Source organism: Heterocephalus glaber, unplaced genomic scaffold, assembly GCF_053883595.1.
Source record: "Heterocephalus glaber isolate CG9 unplaced genomic scaffold, H.glaber_assembly_v1.0 deba00001662, whole genome shotgun sequence".
NCBI lineage: Eukaryota > Metazoa > Chordata > Mammalia > Rodentia > Bathyergidae > Heterocephalus > Heterocephalus glaber.
In genome coordinates this window covers 15519311-15527436 of record NW_028258403.1, presented here as the reverse complement: position 1 = coordinate 15527436, position 8126 = coordinate 15519311, and the positions used below count along the sequence as shown (strand labels likewise).

Here is an 8126-nt window from a genome sequence, read left to right as displayed (position 1 = left end):
TGCAAAACACTAGCTTATATTGCTGGATGTCTTCTCTATCTTCACGCCCATAACTACCACTTTGTCACTCTGTGGGGTGAATGAGTATCACCTGTCGGGTGGTGAAGACAGGAACATTTGATAGACAACTCTTAGGGCCTAAGACTTAGGCAATCCCTATAAAAATGAGGACTAGACTCAATTATTCATACTGAACTGAGAGTTCTGAGGCTTAGCAGCTTGCCACATGTCCACACTGAGGGAACTGAACCTTTGCCCTCTGATTGATGAACTATGTTCTGTTTGGTGAGGCCAATACTTGTAAGTAACACTTTCCAAAAGCACCTAGTGTTCTGTGGGTCTCTTTTCTTTGTGGAAGACAAAAGTGAACTTGTCTCTCCTGACCACACCCTTAGCAGAACACTGAGACCTTCAAATCTTTAAGGAAGTATCACTGTAGATCCTGTGGCTCTCAGATGATCAGATTTCTCCCAAGTTGTGGTTAGTAGCTGGAGGGATGTCCCCAGAAAGATAATGGATTTATTATTTATGTACACTTTGCTGGTAATTATCTGTAACAATAGTTATCCAGTTAGAGAAAGGGGTAAACATTTAGTTGAGTTATGCATGGCACCACCTTGGCCCTGGAAGGGATTGAGGTCAGCCTCAGGTCACTAAACCAGGTTGTTGTGAATGAAAGAGTTGCCATAGACTGGCCTCCTCAGGTGACACCTGTGCAATCTCTGATACATATTGCTGTGACTGATTAATGCCTTGGGCCAGGTGGAAAGGTCAATAGGGAAATTTAAAGAGGAAGTCACTTGGCTTTCTAATACCCTGATGGTGGGTGGGATCGTTAAACTGGTTGAATCCAGGACCCTCAGGGCTATGATTGAGATCAATACTGCAGTAGGTCCTTGTCTTGCTATACAGTCCTCTTGGCTGTAAATGCTATGTGAGACACATTGATTTGGTCTTAGCCTCTGTCGGTCATTAATTAGAGTGGCTGACGAAGTTGCATAATCATCAGAAACGTTTCCAGGAGCCAAGACTGTAGAAACTGCACAGTAGTAGAAAGTGTGCAGTCTTATGGGTACTGTTGGGAGACTGTAGATATTATTGGGAAACAGTTCTCTAAGGGGCTCTTATATTTCTGTGTTTTACAAGCAGAAACACTGATCTTTGTTCTAGACCCTCCAGGAAGGTTTGCATAGGGAACAGCCCTGACAGAGGTAGTGTCTTCTCCCAGGGCAAATGGCAGGCTTGCTTAGAGCCTTGGGAAACAGATATAGTGTCTACCTCTGGACTATACCATCCAGTATAAAAAGATTTAGGTTTTCTAAGCTTGGGGATCCTTTCTTGTAATGAAACTCATTGTGTATAGATGGCACCTAGGCTGTCTTTGTGCCACCCTGTGGGAATTACAGTTTGAAGGACCAAAACAAAAAAATGCTAATATTGTGCACTAGTTACTGCTATTTTGGGCAATAACAACTTTTGTCTCTAACCCTGGAGTCTTATTTTTTTGCCAACATTCATGGAACTGTTAACAGGCTAACTTGATAGCTTGCAAAGCCTCAGGATAAAACCTCAGATCCTTCACAGTTCTTTATAGCATTTACCTTGTATACTAAAGAAACACTGGTTTAATTAAAGCATAACTTTTAATTTATATTTTATTAGTACACATTTGCAGTAGATATGTTTACATTCTTTGGAGCTGGTAGGTGTACATAACATACCAATTTTTTTTCATGTTCATTCCCCTTCCCTTCATCTCTTGATCTTCTTGCTTTGTTAGTATTTTATCTTTGAATGTACAAAAAAAGCCTTGATCTTGTGTTTTCTTCTAGTTCTTCAAAATTTTACAGTTTCTGTGATTCTTAAAAATGCAGCAGGGGGCTAGGGATTTAGCTCAGTGGCACCTCGCCTGCCTCCCAAGCACAAGGTCCTGAGTTTGATCCCTGGTATGCGCCCCCGCCAAAAAAGCAACAGGATCTTCAAGAGTGTAACATATGTTATTACATATTAGATATTTTACAGTATAATATTGGATTAAGCTTGGATATTCAAGCTATTCATGAGAAGCATTTGTTTTACTTTTTTTTAGTGTGGGAATATTATCGTTGGTTAGCAGTCCAGCTGAGAAAAGATGGTGTCTTGGACCAGGGTGGTGGCACTGGAGGAAGAAACAAAAGGGTATGGTGACTAATTAGATATACAGAGGGAGTGGAAGGAAAGAGTCCAGGTTTCTGGCTTGAGCAACTCACTCTAGTGGAAACATTCACTGATCCAGGCACCGGGGGAAAGGCTCAGGTGTAGGGAAGATCATGTAACAATGATGTGGGTTGCAGGTGATAAAGGGCTTTGTAAGCCATATTAAGGAGTATAGGTTTTATCCTAAGAGCAACAGGGAGTCATTGAAGGATTTTAAGTAAGAAAGTGATAACAGATTTGTATTTTAGAAAGATCACCTTTAGAAAGAGCACATGGATTGGAGGGAATACTCTGGTAGGAAAATTACTTAGGAGGCTATTAGAATAATTTGGCAACTCATGGTACCTGTCTTAGTCAAGGCTCTTCAGAGAAGCAGAATCAAAGGATATACATACCCACAGAGATTTACTGTACAGCTGAGTTCAAGGCCAGCCTGGGCTACATAATGAGTTCAAGACCAGCCTGAACTACATAGACCTTGTCTCAAAAAGCAAGAAAGCGGGGCCGGGATTTAGCTCAGTGGCACCATGCCTGCCTCGCAGGTGCAAGGTCCCAAGTTTGATCCCCGGTACCCCCCCCCCCCAAATAAATAAATAAAAAATCAAGAAAGCAAAATGAGAGAGAGAGTGAGTACAGGATTGATTCACATGACTCTGAAGGACAGTAAGTTTGAAATCTGCAGAAGCAATGTCTCAGTTCAAGTCCAGTGCTGTATAGAATCAGGATGAGACAATGCCTCACTTTGAAGGGCATCATATAGGAAGAGTCAATGTTTTGTTTCTGTTTAAATTTAAAGGCTGAGCCAGGTGTGGTGACATACACCTGTAATCTTAGCACCCTCAAGAAGCTGAAGCAGGAGGATCACCACAAGCTCAAGGCCAGTCTGAGCTACATAGTGATTTCCAGGCCAGTCTGAACTACACAGAGAGACCCTATCTCAAAAACCAACCAAATAAAAACAAAAAACAAAGCAACTCAAATTTAAAGGCTGTCAGTAGGACAATCCTCTCTTACTTAGGGAAGACCAACTGGTTGTCCAGTGATGTTAGGTGAGGCCCAACCACTCAGGCTGCTTTACTGAGTACCAATTTAAGTATTAATCTCACCCAGAAATATGCAGAGTAATGTTTGACTACGTATCTGGGCACCTTGTGGCCTGGTCATGTTGGCATAAAAATTATCATGACAGGGGCCTAAACCAAATTTGTTGCAATGGAAATGTGAAGCAGATATAATTGAGAGATAGCAAGGGTGCAGGAGAGGCTGGTGTTATGGATGCTGACCTAATTCTTTTTCAAAAGTTTTTTTTCATATACATACTTTATTAGTTTACAAGAGACAGTAACATTCTTTTTTAACAGACATCTTGGGCCATGAGAGATCAAACAGATCTGAGGAAGTAAGATGAAAATTAAATAAAAAGCACTATATGATACCACCTAAAACCTACTACATGGTGGTAACAAGCTAAGGAAGATTAAGGTACAGCAAATTGTCTAATGTGAATGTTAGCAATGATAAAATAGGAAGCAAGTTTGTATTTCAAAAGACTATGGTACATAGGGCCAGGGATTTAGGTCAGTGGTTCCGCCGCTTGCCTCCCAAGGGAAAGGTCCCGAGTTCAATCCCCGGTACCAAAAAAAAAAAAAAAAAAAAAAAAAAAGACTATGGTACAATCAATGGGCATTTGGGCCCAAGGGGATATTTGGCCAGGAAAAGATGCACATGGTTGTAGATAAAGCCAAATAGAAAGGAATAGGTACAAAGAAGAATCCAAGCTACATAGGTGAGCAGATGATGATGATCAGGCTTCTTCCTTCCAGGAAACACATGTTGCACTGTATTATCCCCTTCCCCACCTTCATGATCCCACCCAATGGCTGCTCAAGCTGAGCTGCCTGCTCCTGCCTTACAGGCTGCTGCACTTCTGGGACTATGTTTGGGGTGCCCAAGGCTTCCTGTAAATTAGGATATAATTTAGGAAACTTGTCACATGTTGTTCTGAACAAAGAACAACCCTAAATCATTCACATGCAAAGGAGTTTGAGCTTCCATAATCCCAAATAGTCTTAAACAACAATCTCAAAAGTTTGAATTCTTGTGGCAGCTGAGCTCTAGTTAAAGCTGCCAGACTCACAAAATCAAGGAAAACAGAATGAGACAACGCAGGCAGGAAATCCCAGCAGTCAGTCTCAATCTGTCTTTCCCCAATTTAAGAGAAACTCTAATATACCTATCTGGGATGTGGAAAGCTATGCTGGAGCAAGATGGGTTTCCTGCTGACTTTGTCATCAAATACCAAGGGAAAACAAGGGGTGGGTTTGATTTTATGTTTAAAACCCTTCAGAAGTTATACTATTAGGGATGTGGCTGAAGAAGTAGGAAATGGATTCCTCTTGTGAGTTCTCCGGATGGCTTCTGCGAGGATCATGGGGATGCTGATCACCTGTACTTTGGAGCAATGCTTCTTCTTGTCCTCCTGAGGTATGGTATTGGTAACTACTGCTGCTTCAAAGCATGTGTTGTTGATGTGAGAAATGGCTGAGCCAGAGAAGAATCCATGAGTCAACGCAGTGTAAACTCTGGTTCCAGCTGAGACAAGTTTGTTGGCTGCAGGGCCGACTGTGCCACAGGTGTCAGCCATGACACCCGCAAGAAGAGTCACCCTGTCTTTCACATTTCACACTAGTGCCATGTGGTCCACTTCACTGACCTTCTTTCATTCTTGGTGAATCAAGGCAAAGTCCACATTCCACTGGCCTGCAATGGAGGAAACTCTTGGCTTCACCAGCATAAGGTGAGACAACTGTACAGTTCCTCTACTCAGAGATATTCTCCCTAATCCACTTCAGAACAGCTCGGCATACAGATTGTCCATCAGGATATCAAAAAAGCCCTGAATTAGAAGCATGTAGATCCATGGTGATAATGTGGCCTGTACTTGCTACAGATAGCAGATTTGTGACAAGTTTGGCTGAGACTGGAGCCTGGGTATTATCCTTCTTAATCTGCTGGGAATAAGGGAAGCATAGGATGACTGCAGCAATCTGGCTGACTGAAGCAATCTTGGAGGCATTAACCATGATGAAAAGCTCCATTGGATTGTCACTGCTTTCACCACAACCACTCTGAACAATGTAGTTATCTTCTCCATAGTATACTTTTGCCAATTTCCACATAGGTTTTCTGGTTGCTAAATTTCTTAGTCACCACTTTGCCTAGCTCCAGGCCCAAGCAGTCAGCAATCTTCTGGGACAAATCCTAGTGGGACCAGCTGGTTAAGATTTTGATATTTGCCATCTTGGGCAACTACCTTTGGCGCTTTTTTTGCTCAGTGATCACTGCTGCTATGGAGATGGGAACAGAAGTCGGCCCAGACACTCAACACCATTCACTTCAGATTGTTACTCTGACATCTTGCCGACCAAATTCTTAGTTGACCCATTTGAGTGGTTAGCGATTTTATTCATTATGAATTAATATAAAGAGATGACCTGGTTTGACGTAGGAGAAAGTGATTCCAGTTTGACATAACAGAAAATGATTGTAGTTTTTGATATGTAGTTTGATGTTAGAGAATATTTTAGTGGCGATATTTACTAACCTGATGGGTACAGAGATAAGATAGAACGTGTATCTAGGCTTAAAATATATATAATTCAGGCTGGGGATTTAGCTCAGTGGCCCTGTGCCTGCCTCCCAAGCCCAAGGTCCTGAGTTCAATCCCCAGTACCGCAAAAAAAAAAAAAAAAAAAAGAAAAAAAAATATATACATATATAATTCGTAGGTATATAATAATTGAAGTCAAAGAGTGGAATTTCCTAGGTATCCAAGCCAATAAAGCTCCTAAAATTATATGTAAAATTATATATAAGTGTTATGAGAAGCTTTTCTATAACTTCAATCAGATTTTCAAACAGATTTGAAAGGATGAAAAACTACTGGTAGAGTCTATACTTAAATATTTTTGCAATGAACATAAATTAATTAGTAATTAAAGAAACTAACACTGGAGTCACGTGAAAGATGCTGAATCACCCCGCTGCAGACAGGCAGCCACCTGGTTCCACACTACAAAGACCCAGAGGACACCAGGCCACCAGACCATGGTACTGAGTCCCGCTGCTCCTGGCCCAGAGGTAGGGCCTTCTGAGACACTGTCCCATTGCTCCTGGTCCAGAGGAAGGGGTTTCCCAGTCACCATCCCTCCCACTGCTCCCAGCCCAGAGGAAAGGGCTTTTGGGCCACCTTCTGTCCCACTGCTCCTGGCCCAGAGGAAGGGGCTTCCGGGCCACCATCCCTCCCACTGCTCCCAGCCCACAGGAAAGGGCTTTTAGGCCACCATCCCTACCGCTGCTTCCGGCCCCTGTCCCACCTCTCCCAGCTCAGAGGAGGTAATCCATGCAGGCGCCAACAGCCCCCCCCCAGTCGAAAGGAGAAAACATGTAAATAAGTCTCAAAACCAGACTTCCAGATCACCTACAGCAACCCCAAAGGGAGATGAGATAGAATACTCTGATACTCAACCACCTGGACCCACTGAACTGGCAACAAAAGGGGATCTGGAAAAAATGAACTCAGAAATAATTTCTCAGATAACAGGAGAAATTGTGCCCCTAGTGCAAGACATGATTAATAAATCTAGAGAGGAGCTCAGGAAAATGATGGAATCCCAACATAGGAAACAAATGGAATCCATAAAACAGAGGCAAATAGATTTCCAGGACATGAAAAGCTCCATTGAAAGTCTACACAGCAGAATGAGCCAATGTGAGGACAGAATTTCAGATATACAAGATAAGATTGCTATTAGTGACCAGGAAAAGAAAAATTGCTTCAAAATTATAAGGGAACATGAGAAATCAATCCAGCAGCTGCTAGATGATGCAAAGAAGAATAACGTAAGACTGATTGGGCTCAGTGAAGAAACAGGAGAGAGTGCAGATAGCATAAAAAAATCTCTTCACAGAAATAATGGCAGAAAACTTCCCAAGCAGGGGAAAAGAGCTTGACATACAGATAAGTGAGGCATATAGGACTCCAAATAGCCTTGATCAAAAAAATCTACACATAGGCATATAATTGTTAAGATTTCAGAGACACAACAAAAGAACAAAGTTCTGCAAGCAGTTAGAGAAAAGAAACAAATCACATGCAAAGGAAAACCCATCAGAATCACAGCAGACTTCTCAACACAAACCATCAAGGCAAGAAGAGCTTGGAGTGACATATTCCAAGCCCTAAAAGAAAACAGCCTCCAACCCAGATTGATGTACCCTGCAAAACTATCTTTCAAAATGGATGGAGAAATAAGATACTTTCATGACAAACAGCACCTTAGGAACTTCGTGAATACCAAACCAGCACTCCAAAGAATTTTACACAATATCCTAGGAACAGACATTGAGGATCACAACCCCAGGAAGCAAAGCAGAATGAACCCATCTGGCATGACAAGAAATTAAATGGAAAGGGGGAGAACCCAACAAAAAGAAAAAGTCATGGCAATGACAAGTCAATATGTTTCAGTTATAACTATCAATGTTAATGGTCTCAATTCACCAATCAAAAGAAATAGACTGGCAGAATGGGTCAAAAAGCAAAATCCAACAATATGCTGCATACAAGAAACACACTTAATTCAAAACGAAACTCAGACTGAAAGTTAAAGGGTGGAAAACAATACTGCATGCGACAGGAACCCGAAGAAAAGCAGGAGTAGCTATCCTCTTTGCAGATCAAGTAGATTTCAAACCAACACTGATTAAGAGAGATGAAGAAGGACACTACATCCTTGTAAAGGGAAGAATCCAAGAGGAAGAGATGACAATCATAAATATCTATGCACCAAACACTAGTGCGCCCAACTATGTAAAACAAATACTAACAGACATGAAAAGTCATATATGCACTAATACAATTATAGTGG

The 8126-nt window shown here is 41.7% G+C and overlaps 1 pseudogene; it reads right to left on the bottom strand.

Annotated features, from left to right (window-relative positions):
- Window positions 1–4480: 4480 nt before the first annotated feature.
- Window positions 4481–5496, bottom strand: LOC147822353 (ribose-phosphate pyrophosphokinase 1 pseudogene; annotated as a pseudogene).
- Between the last annotated feature and the right edge of the window lie 2630 nt (window positions 5497–8126).